Source organism: Nylanderia fulva, unplaced genomic scaffold (assembly GCF_048542155.1).
Source record: "Nylanderia fulva isolate GAGA-0341 unplaced genomic scaffold, ASM4854215v1 Scaffold18, whole genome shotgun sequence".
Classification (NCBI taxonomy): Eukaryota; Metazoa; Arthropoda; class Insecta; order Hymenoptera; family Formicidae; genus Nylanderia; species Nylanderia fulva.
In genome coordinates this window covers 73,461-86,759 of record NW_028190055.1, presented here as the reverse complement: position 1 = coordinate 86,759, position 13,299 = coordinate 73,461, and the positions used below count along the sequence as shown (strand labels likewise).

At 33.8% G+C, this 13,299-nt stretch overlaps 1 protein-coding gene across 1 annotated transcript in view; it reads left to right on the top strand.

The window, feature by feature from the left end:
- LOC114941561 (receptor-type guanylate cyclase Gyc76C) overlaps positions 1–13,299 on the top strand; it is a 75,318-nt gene that overhangs the window by 831 nt on the left and 61,188 nt on the right. The window lies entirely within an intron of this gene.

The window sequence follows — 13,299 nt, the reverse complement described above, 5'->3', positions numbered from 1 at the left end:
AGAGACGCGGAAATTCCTTCCGAGAAACATTCCCGCGCGCGTGTATCATTTTCGATCATTACAGTTCCCGGGAGAACGTCAAGGCGATAATATTTGGCGCTCGCGCGATAAGCGGTTCGACAATTGTAACGATCGCGGCAGCGAATTTTCTCTAAACTAAAAGCGAGATGCGTTCGCGGTTAAAATTCTCGTGATAGCGGTTTTTCGACCCGCTTCGTAGGCTTGGACAGAAACGATAAACGAATCGTTCCCTATTTCAATATCGGTAACACATACTCGGCTTATCTTATCGCGCGTATGAGCTCTTTATTAAAGTTATGGAAGAGAGAACGGAATATAAACACCGAAATCTTCCAAGAGACGTTTTTCGTGGGCTCTGTATTTAGTGTTGAAATGACATTTGGTCGTTTACACTTTGTTCGATACAAAGATATATATACAAATTCGGCGTGTATGGTGGGTGGGCTGTAATATATATTTAGTACGAGAGTACGCGTTGGAGTTATATATATTTGTTTATTTTACGCGTTTACACGTGCTTTTGTAGTGTTATCGCGCGTTACTTGCCAGCTCGGAGATGCAGAATATTTATGAAAGCTTTAGAAATTCTGATGAACTTGGCGTTAAAATATATTTCCTATTCTAAATATTTCCCGATTTCCGCGCGATAATTTTTTTAAAAATCGAACAAGCTTCGTACCATGTTCTAAAAGCAAGTGAAAAAACGTGTATGTACATCACACACGTGTCGATATGTAAACTACTGCGTGATAACATTGACGTTGTTAGTAAAAAAGTGTAGAAAAACTCGTGTGTTGACATAAGAGGATAGAAATTATATAATGTAGCAATTCCAAGGAAGTTTTGTATTGATGCTTTTAAGTTAAAGCTCACAATATTGTACGTTTTAACTTTGTTGAATATTATATTTATTAATTTAATATTTTAAGAAGGGGAGGAAATACATCTCTGTGCGTTCTGAAATTGCTACATGTATGTAGCATATGTGTGTATAAATATGGATTAATTATATATAGATTAATAAATTAAATATAAATTAATTTGATATGTGCAAGTGTTTTTATAAATAAAAATTGTTTATGCGCAATACACATAAAAATTATATTTCGATTTGTAATGCAAGAGTGACTTGTTTCAATTTATTGCACATGATAGTGTCAACAAAGATTTATCTTATCATATTTCTACTTTGACTTTTACAAAAGGATATTTCAAAAGATACTTCCTGAATTTCTTAGAGTGATATCTCTAACTCTAAACTAGTGAATATTCACTACAAGCGATATAGTGAAAATACTGCACTGAAAAAAATTGTTGACTAAACCTTTCAACTAAATATTTTGTTAATTGAATATATAAAAATATTTAAATCAAATATAACATATTAAATCTAATAAAACGTATATTTGACTTACAATTAAATACTAATATATGTTCAATAAATAAAATAGTAATTTAGTTGAAAGGTTTAGCTTAAGTTAATAAATTTTTTTTACAGCGTGTCAGTCGTAATTAGTGAAAATTTACTTTTTGCAAAAATAAACTGTTTAACTCTTAACGTATGTGAACGTGTTACTCGTTTCGAAGTAATTCATTCGATCAGGTAGTAGGCTCATAGCTGCTTTTCAAGTGAATTTTTTATTTAATTTTGTTACAAGTTTTTTTAAACAGAATTACTCTTAAAAATATGAATCTTAATTGAAATCTGATTTTTACACTGACAATGAGATAGCATGCTGCGTGCGAAGTAAAATTCCGATTAATTGAAATAAAAAGCAATATCATCGCTTCTTATTTCAACTAATTGATGCTGCATATCACACCTAAACTCCTATGTGCGTGTCTAAAAAATATCTTGACAATTTTTTAAACTATAGGTATATATGAAAAGACGTCTTAAAAATATTTTCAAGACCTATGTTATCTCAATGTAAAAGACGGCTAAATCTTTTTTCTAATTTTTTCTCACCATATAAGTGTATTATATCAATTATAGTCTACAAAAATATGTGAAATTTTTGTATCCTCATCAAGGAACACGGATATGTTTCGTATACACGCGCAACGATAGTGTAAGATAGACAGATGACAATATTTTTTTCTAATAGCGGATTCATTCTTCAATAAAAATATTCACTTCATATTGCATAGAAAATATTTGCTCTACAAAATAGATACACTCCATTTTGCGCAGTAAATTTTTCACTCTTTAACAAAAAGTGAAAAAATTCACTCCTATGAGTGAAAAGTCACTCTAACAATAAGTCCAGTGATTCAACCAGTCATGTATTATCACTCTAAAAATTTAGAGGCACACAAATATCTTTTTTTTTATATTTCTACACTATCTCACGATGTTGTACATATACTTTTAAAAGTTCTTAATTTTATTCGTATAGGTATCGCTTAGCGGACATTTTTTATTTGCTGTTGTATCTTTAATAATATTTTTTGGTACATTGAATTTTTAAAAGAGAATCTTCATAAAAGAGATTTAGCAGATTTAAATCGGTAGATTTGAATGAATATAGAGGAGAAGAAAAAAGTTACAGATGCCTATATATTCATACCTTTCACCAAAAAATCTGTGTCTTTTAAATATTGCCTAATAATGTTTAATGTTTATTAAAGCAAAATGATAAGATAATTCTTTGCTTACATGTAGCAACGAACAGAAATTAGCAAGTCACATTTATTATTGGAACAAAAAATTTATTTAACTTTAATAAGATTAATTTTTAGAATTTTTAGAACATAAACTTATATAACGCATCTTCTCGTCAATTTAGCATATATTAATTAATAAAAGTACGCGTATTATATGTATATCAGTTTTTGAAATTTTTACATATATTTTCACGGAAAAAAGTTAGCCACCATATAGCTAAATTTTAGCTGTCCGTATATATTATAATCTAAATTTTAATTATCAGGCTTAAATTTTAGTTACGATAATATTTTTATTAATATTTTTTAAGTATAGAATTTTCCATTATATAAACTATAGCTAAAAATATTAGTTATCATACTAAAATTTTAGCTATATGATAACTAATATTTTAGTTATAGTTTAATGGAGAATTTTATAGCTAAAAAATATTAGCAATTATAACTAAAATTTAGGTATGATAACTAAATTTTATGTATAATATATAGAAACAGCTAAAAAGTGATAGTAGTTAATTTTTGTTTTCTCCGTGCTATATTATAAATTCCTATCCAATATGCAGACAATTAAATGATAATTATAATGACTTTCTAGTGTAATAAATTTAATTCAAAGCTTTGTTGTATAAAATGCTGAAGCTATAATATCAAAATAGAATGAAAGTCTAGTCACTAGATTTATGTGCAATGCTCAAGCTTACGAGAAATAATTCGGACCATCTGCTTAGTCGCAAAAATTAGGTATTGAGAACACGGTCAATGCTTCATTAAATGTTATGTACTTTGTTGCATGATCAAGCCAATTACTCTTGTGTGAGTAATTACGTTGCGATGATAATATAGTTACATGAAATTAAGATTCATTTAAACTTTTACGATGTATTGCATATTTTAATATATACTTATACATATATATTTTACATCTATTTTTTATAAAACTTGACACTTTATCGCTTAACTTGAACAGCGCGTGAGTGATAAACTTATGTATATATGAAAAACGTATTTTGAAAAAATTGTTTTAGCGAATATTCAGTGAATATATGAATAACAGAACATATTCTAAAATACCTTGTATATAATTTTGGAAATGATGATCAGGCGAGCCACTGAATACATTCTGCGCAAAATAATATCTCGAAATGCGTAAGCCATTACGAAGTACACGCGCGCGTTACTTTCCTCGCTTGCATTTCGAGGTACAGATATCGTCACGGCCTTTGTTGTCCGCCGCGACTGCGGGCGGATTCGTGGAAGATCGATTTTTCTCAGAACCTTTCACGCACGTGGTGGTCGTGTTCCCACCTACCTACAATTACACCGATCTCTCTCCACACGTTGAGTCAGCTTTTATCTTCTTTTTCCTCTTTTTTTTCGCAAGAGGACGCGGGAAACAATCGCGGAACTTCATTAACGTCCGATATACGCAGCTCTGACGCAGCAGCGGCGCGTTGCGGATTGTGTCGCCGGCGAGAAACCGACCGCGCATAAATTCCTCCGCGTACCTTAATAAATTCCGGCGCGCGTAACGAACGCCGAAAAAAAGGGTCGAATCTCGCGCCGCTCGCCGGCGCGATGCTGCGCCGAGAAAGAGAGAGTGCGACGCGCTCGAAAACAAACTCATTAATACGCGCCGCGCGATAAAACCTCGCGTATTGTCCTCGCCTGTTATTTACGCCCGACGCTGTGATTATAAACGCGCGTCTCTGTTTATTCTCCGTTTTTATCCACGCGCGCGCGCATACACACACACACACACACACACACACACACTATCTTTCGTTATTCGCGCGTATAAGTTGACGAGGGGCTTTATGCTTCGCGTGTTATTCAGGTACGCATTATATGTATATCCTAAGAACTCTGCGAATATCGTCCGTGTTTGCTTTCTGATTATAAGTCGGTGTAAATTATTATTCACGATTCCTCGCAGATATTTAGATTATTCGAGTCTTTCGAATTATTCGAATAGTTTGAATGTGCGCGAATTTTGCAAAATAATATTCCGTTTGTAGTGCAGCTAGGATGAAAATTATCCGGCTTATCGAGAAAACGACCGAGAGTCGAGAAAATCAATTTCGCTTGTGACGCGGATCAAAGGTTGTTATGATAATTATTCTCCGGTCAGACAATAGTTTTCTGTTGCACACTATTTTTAAAGACCGTCTTCCAGAGGAAGAGGGAGATGGATTGAGTGGCAGACGGCTTGTTTGACCAGTCCGATCGCTTGATGCCGGTGATCGTCAATTTTTAACATGGTAAACACACATCTCGCATTCGTGCGTGCTTATTTGCGTGATGACGTTGTTCTCTCGTCAGCGATTTCGGAGTGATGCGAAATGTGACAGTTGCGGAAAACAACGTCGACGAGGAAATTCGCTTTAGAACGAGTTTTGAAATTTTATTATTCGTAACCCAATATTTTCTCTTAATCTTGCAGTAAAATTACATCTCATTTTTAGATAAACTTTAGTTAAATGACATAAACTGCATCATACAAGTGCATGTGTCTTTGAGTTTCTTTAAACAAAAATATAAACCTGCTATCTTACTTTCTTTAATTTTAAAGATGAATGATGACACAACATAAATAAACGAAAAATTTTTCTGTTTTCTAATATTTATTATATTTAGATTGTGTGCTAAATAAACGTGATTTTTCATGATTTTATTAAAAATACAATTTACGTAATCGAACAATTCGTATACAATGTAATCAACCAAAGCCAAGTCGAAATACGCAACCGGCAATCAATCTCTCCAGGCGTGACGCATGGCCGAGAAAAAAATGTGCTTTCTAATTAATCAATCAAGTTAAGTGGTTAACGGCCATAATTAACCGCATTCATAGCTCGAACGTTGAAATTACTCGATTAACCTGTGTTATTTCCATCCAGTGACCAACGAAGTACGGAATCCGCATGCTGTGCTCATTTAGAGTCGAATTGTACACTTGTCTGTGCAAATTAAATTTTTCTCGCTCTTTGCAGTTAATACAAATTTCAATCGAAATAAATTCGCTTTAGAACGATTTTTGAAATTTTTTATTATTCATAACCCAATATTTTCTCTTAATCTTGCAGTAAAATTACATCTCACTTTTAGATAAACTTTAGTTAAATGACATAAACTGCATCATATAAGTGCATGTGCGTCTTTGAGTTTCTTTAAACAAAAATATAAACCTGCTATCTTACTTTCTTTAATTTTAAAGATGAATGATGACACAACATAAATAAACGAAAAATCCTATACTATCCTGAACGTAATTAATAACGCGAATACTTAGTGCTCTTCTTAATTTATTATAATAATATTATTAATACTTTAAAAAAAAATTGCCAAATTTTATATTTAGAATTAATGAAAATTGAATTAGTTTTCGTAAAATTTTGATTTTGAATTGTTTGATATTTTTTGTAAGAATACCTATATTTTACGTACATAGAAAATTTTCCATTAGCACATTTTCTAAATTTTTATATAAATTAAGCAATAATTTATACATTATAACGTTATAGATATATTATTTCGTAATTACTTTCAACTTCGAAAGAAATTGCACAGAAAAGGAAAAGAAAATTATTATAAATTATCTGAAATATCTACTTTCGAAAAAAAAATCAATCAAACATATGATATCGGGATCATGAATAAAGCTATTATAACATTACAGCCTGTCAACATTATATTAGTGACATTTGACAAATATATTTTGACCATCAATTATAACAAATTTCTGTGTCAAACGAAATAAATCATGCGCATATTGTAATATTATGAGAATGACCGCGAACAGTGCTTCTCAACTTGTCAATAACGCGACGTTACAGAAACGTTTAATATGCATTCCCATTGACTAGTATAAATCGCAATTTCAACTGGAATAAATCACATGGTGATTATAATATTGCGAGCGTGACCGTAAACGGTAGAGGTCCTCGGTCTGTTAATAATACACGTATTATTTTTCGATATTCCGAATAAATTGGCGAGTGTACTTTGGACGCACGCGCAACACGTATGGAAATTTGGATTCTTGATTCAGACAGATAGTTGAAAGAATTCGTATAGAGGTATTTTTCTTTCTTTCTTTTTTTATTATATATGCGTATACATGTCGGAATGTTTGGACCGCGCGTTGAGATCGCGGGCGCCAGCTTTGAAAACGAAATTTATTCTCTGAACGTAGTGTACGTACGTAGAATGAAGAAATATTTTCTTCATTCCTTTTACGCACTGTACGACGGTACTAAAGTGTATCAGTAGCAAAGTCGGTATATGTGCAAAATGTATTATGAAAAAAGGACAAATTTGAATATTATCGTTCTTAAATTGTATATTGTTGATGTACTTAATAAATTATGCACGACTTTCGTGGCTTATATTCGTGATGTCATAACGGCACGTGCGTTTGTACCATTATGTGCATATATGTACAACGGTTTTATATACATGAGGCTTATTTGCGTCTTACTACTTTTCCGACGTTTACATCCGCTGCGAGCACGTAATAGTGAAACGGCAAAATCGCGCAAATGGCAGAAAGGAAATTTGCACGTACTTAAAGTTTAAGCGAAAATAAATAATTCGGTTGAAAGCTTATTTTATTCGTAGGATAATCATCAGCGTATATGCCGCGAAATAACGAAACACTTATTATCAAGATTAAACGATCCCTACAATTATTAATTATAATATTCAGACAAATAAATAGAGAGAGGAAATTGCTATTTTTTTTGTAACAAATATATCGAGAAGCCATGAACATTGTACCTTGGTACGAACCTTGCACGATGATACGAAAGCTCAAAGTTTGCCGCCATGTGTAATCGTAAGGGCAGTTGAGTAATGACGAGTTAATATGCCACATAAGCAAGCATTAAGTAACGAGTGCCACTCACACGTACTTGACAACGATGCACTTACCATGCACGTGATTACGAATACGGTTGTCTCGGCAGATCATGATGTTCCTTTCATTCAGGCCACGATTAAAGAGCTGCAGATGTATTTAACTCTCACTGTCTCTCCGCGAATCAGGCCAACATCTGGGTACAGCAGACGTAAAATACCTTTCGGTTTTTTTTAAATTTTTATATATATATATATATATATATATTTATGAAGAATATGAGATACACTTGGGTTTTTAATATTGATATAAATTTTTTTATACGTGTACAAACGAGTTTTAAAAACAAGTTTGATATTTTCCACGCATCTTAATATATGACGTGCTTAAGAACGAATGTACCAATATATTATGACGGTAAATATTCCCTTTCTTGATTTACGTTATAATTACATAATTGCGCACCGTTCGCCATGGGATCGATGAAATATGAGAAAATATAAAACGCCGTGAGATACGGCCACTTTTTTAACGATAAGACTTTTCCATTTAGTTGCGTATATTTTCGCCGATCGTTTATGACCGTCGCAATCGATGTTGCATATGACACGTGGGTCATGAACAGTTACACTTTACGGATGTGAAAGACATTTTCGCGTGCAACTTTTAACTTCTCGTCATTAGCGTTAAATCTCGAATTTCACTATCGAACTATATTTTTCGAATTATCCAAATAAATATTTATTTTTGTCTGAATTAAACACATATGGGATAATGTTTAGTTCACAATAACGATGATAATATCTTTTTTTTTTTTCACAAAACCTAACAAACAAAATCATCAATGAACAATGAAAAGATTAACTATAAATTAAAATTAAAAAAAATTAATTACATTAATTTATTTTTAAAATTTATTTTATTCGTTGTTTGTTTTACTTCAAATATTATTGCATTGAAAAATTTAAGTAATTATTTTATGACTCACAGATTGTGTGTATGTGTGCTCCAAAATAAAAATTATATCTTCCAAAAATTCGCGTCATATATGTATATACGATTCGTTCTTCTCAAAATTTGTCATGCTATAGCTGCGATCCATCCGCAGCAATCTGTTTGAAATGAGAAGATGAACGGATGTTGCGCTTCTTTGTCCGAATAAAAAGGGATGGCCTTGGATGCTGATGGACAAGAAGACAGTCAGAAATAGGGCTCATACGCAAAGACGGAAGAGAACAATGAATAGAGAAGCGCACAATCCACGAAAAAACGCGCTAAATTTTATTCTATGATGATCTATGAGAAATCTTTATTCGCTAAATTTTTTCTTTAACGAGAATTTAACGAAAAATAGAGAGCAGCAATGTTAAGTTGAATATTACATAAATCACTTAAAATTATCTTATACACAGTATTAATAATTTAATTAAGCATTGCATATTGCTAATAAAAATCAATACTTAAGCTAATCATTACGGAAGTATATTTGAAAAAAAATTTTTTTTTTTTAAGTTTAACAAAGAGTAAATAGTTTGGGCAAATTTTTACTCGAAGAAGCCTTATTTTCGCGTTTTTTATTTAATATATTACTTATGCGATACATATACGAAATGGGCTCAGAAATGAGCCGAGAAAACAAGGGATCGCCGCGATCGCCTCGCTAGTCTGGAAATCCAGTTACTCTCGATCCAGCAACAGTAGGGGCCTCAAGACAATGCGCAGAGAGCAAGCAAGCTGTGCAATGCCGCCTCGGGAGAGTCGGTTGGGTGAGCGCGACGAAAATAACTTCGGTCGAGGAGAATATTACGGCACTTTGCAATGAGGAGAGACCGATGGAAAGGAGCGAGAGAGATAGGAAGGGGGCCTCACGCGCGCGAATGGAAGGGAATACTCTTGAAGAGGCTCGCGCGGAGAAGAGCGACGCGGAGAAAATCGCACGAGCGAGCGCGTATGCATTAGTCGAGGTGCATATGTATGCGTAGTTATTTGTTTATATTCTGGAATTTGCTGCGTGACTCTTTTGGACAAAATATATATTTGAATAGGAAAATTAGGGGACGCACATGTAGACACACAAAATCAGAAAAATGCGTACACAGAATATTTTATATTAAAAAAATTAATATTATAATATATTCTTTATTTTAATAAACTCGAATATAGAGGATAAATGAAAAAAAAAGAGACTCACTATTTTACTCATTTTAAATCAGGTAAAAACCGTGTATACAAAATAAAAGTCAATACATTGTTCTGTATTCATTGATTGCGTTAAGGATTTAATTGCATGAACATAGATGCAAAATCTGTTAGAATTAAAAATATTTAAAATAGGAATATATAATTGATATAAAATAAACTCTGATCAAATCAAATTTAAAAGTGAAACTTTGATTAATAAAGTAGTTAAAGTAAAAACAAATTTTAAAAAGTGATATATAAATATGGTGACCATATTTTTTAAGAGAAAATAAAGGATAAGTTTGAAAATTTTAGGGTTTGTTTCAACGTGTTTTCAAATCAGTTTGCGATCAAAGTGAAGATCGACGAGCAAAAAAATAATTCTGTGACTATCAGAAATCTACGTTATTCTTATAGTTATATTCTTATAGTTTGAAACTGATTTGACTATGTTGAAATAAATTTTTGGTTTCTTAAATAGGTTCCAGATAAGATGTACTGTTTGTTTTCATATAAATTCTCTTTTATATTAACTACGATATTAAAAAATAAAACGCTAAATTAAAAAATGAAGGTCACTATATATGTATATATAAACCATATTTTTTCTGAATTTTTGATAACGTACACGACATCTTAATTTTATTATTTTGTTATTCTAACATTCGCAAATAATCACAATTAAACTTTTATTCTCCTTCGATAATACTTAATAGTACTGATACCAAGCAAAAAGTTGAAGAGAAAAAAAAATTTTGGAGGAAATAGAGAGATATGTGATGCGCATATGTAGCAAAATAATGACAGGAGATGGGAAAATATAGAAGTATAAATATGTATTGATTGACTGATAGACGACGAATCACTCGACGGCTGATGATCGTCTCTTGGTACGTGACGCGATTGGCCGGTCGGCCAATGACTGCCTCTCGGATACTGCGTGCCTCTGGACCCCTCTTCTTCTTTACATGGTGCATTCGCGCGACACGTACAGTGCGCTTCATTGACGGCTGCAAAACTGGTCCACCGGTTCGTTCGTTCGGTATAAAACTCCGTTACAACCAGTTTTCCGCGCGGTGGACCCCGAGAACTCGCGCTACTCAGGTCCGGGCCGGCGCGGATTTTTATCGAAATGAAACGTTACGAAACGTGCTTCTTTGACCGATCATGCGATTGTGCCGAGAAATGCGTCTGATCTTACGAAAAATGAAAGCTTTCAATAACGATCCTGCGATTTTAAAATGAAAAGTGATAAAGTTCAAAACGGTATTTACACGAAAATACCCTGAAATATTCGAAGAAGTATAATTATAGCTTTCGTATCGATATAACTCTCAATAGCGTGTCGAAATTGTAATTACAATGTTTTTCAGTGTCTTTAGTAAAATACTGACACGGAAGATTTTCTTCAGCTTCATAAAACACGTGCGTCAAAATACACGCAAACAAGAATTAGAAGTTACGAAAACACAGGATGCCAGCGTTTTGGCAAATTCTTCGTTATCGTATATCTGACATCAGGCTCCGATATATATACATACATGCTATGATTTCGCGTTGCAATTGTTGGCATACGCGCCTACCTACCTATATCTATCCATCTACCTATCAACCTACCTACCTACCTTATTCTTGATGCACACGTTCACGCGCGCTCGCCTTTCACATATATGTGATTCGACATGCACCAACACCGTGAAGGCTAGCTGCTGCCAGCATGTCTGCCAGCGCAACAAGCGGAATCCGAGCACTTGCGAAATCGTCGAGCCACTCCGGGGATCGAGACTTCGCCTCTATAGACGACATATAACTCGCGTTAAGAGCCGACTTCTATATAAAAAGCGTAAACACCCGATTGTGCAATTGACGCGTAATGTAATAATGGATAATGTGTATCTCTGATGATAGAGATTCCGGATATAGAATTTATCTCTTGGTGAAGAATGACCGCGAATAGCACAATTGACATTCGTGTTCCATGGGAGAACATCAACGACACGTGTCGTCCTATCGTCTTTTACTTGATTTGTCATTCGTGTCATTGAGCGATGACAAGCTCCGCGAGCTAATATAGTAACGCTTTTATTCTCGCTTTTATTTCTGGAATACGAAATATATATACGATTTCTTTTTTTCTTCATTACATTCTTCAATTATTTATTTTTTATATTTTTTAATTAGCTAGTAATTAAAAATGTGTGGATAGCTTAATCGAAAGATAAATGAAATTCCAAGCAACAGTTATGTTAATAAATGTGGAGTTAATGTTTGACAGCCTGTCGAGTATGCGAATTACAATGTTAAGCAAACTTTATGAATATATTATCGTAATACCGCCAAGCCCCATGCGACGAGAAAAAAAGTTCCACTCAATCCGAGAATTATGTTGCATCTAGATTGCACAAAAATATATTTACTCGTCTTAATGGTAGCCTGTCGACATAGGCACGCCTCCGTTAAAGTTGCCGGTACCAACGAAGAGACTCTTTCGAGAAAGATCGCGTCGTCCATTCTCACCATTGTTCATTGAGTCGTGAATACGAAAGATGATAAATTCGAAACACAACATCATTATCTAATACAGTCAGAAAAAAAATCAGAAAAACGATGTGGCAGAGGAGAGACAAGACGAAGCAGTCTTTCTCAGCTCAAACATTCTCGGCAAACGTGCTGATGCGGTGCTACTTTTGTGAATGCACTTTGTCACGTCTACCCTATCGGTGTTAAAATAAGGATAAGGAAGCGCCACAAAAGAAAGGATAGAGAGACAGATCATGAACGAGGAGATGGCGGCGACGGTTGTAAAAAGGAGAAGAGCGACGGTGGTGGCTGCGACAGGAACGCGAAGAGAGGAGAAAAAAGATGAGGAAAAAGAAAGTCGTGGGGAGAAGAAGAAGAAGATGAAGAGTGGCTAACCGGCTGGTCGCAACACAAACCCGAAGTAAACCAAACCTACCGGTCCTACCGCTCGCTACCACTACAACCTACCGAACTATTACCTGTAACTAGTCTATATCTGGACTTCGTCTTTTGCGTCTTTCTTTTCCTTTCTCTCTCTCTCTCTCTCTTTCTCTTTTATCCGATGCACCGTGTGTAGAATAGAGTGAAATCCCCAAGGTGCTCGCTGCACCTTGGACTGATGTGGCCGTCTCCCACGCGATTCTCTTTACGAATTTTGTGTGTTGATCCTTCAGGTTACATAACACAACATCAAATGTATTATCTCTTAATTTTTCTCTAACTAATTGGAACATAATTGTCTCTGATTTTTTATTTTTCATTGAAACTCATACATATTATAATGCTTGCATTTTTTAAATACTGACTCAAATTATTTTATACTGCTCAGCAATTCAAAGATTTTGTATATAAATTGATTCACGAGCATCTGACATCATTGGGAGTTGGATATGCTGTGAATTAAACCAGGAAATATTGCGTGGACAAAATTGCAAAGTTTTTTAGAATATTAGTTGATATTTTAATTAACGTTGAGAGATTAAATCTAAATATATAAAATATATCTGCATTTTTATAATATCGCACGCGATAAGTTTTTATAAAAATTAAAATTT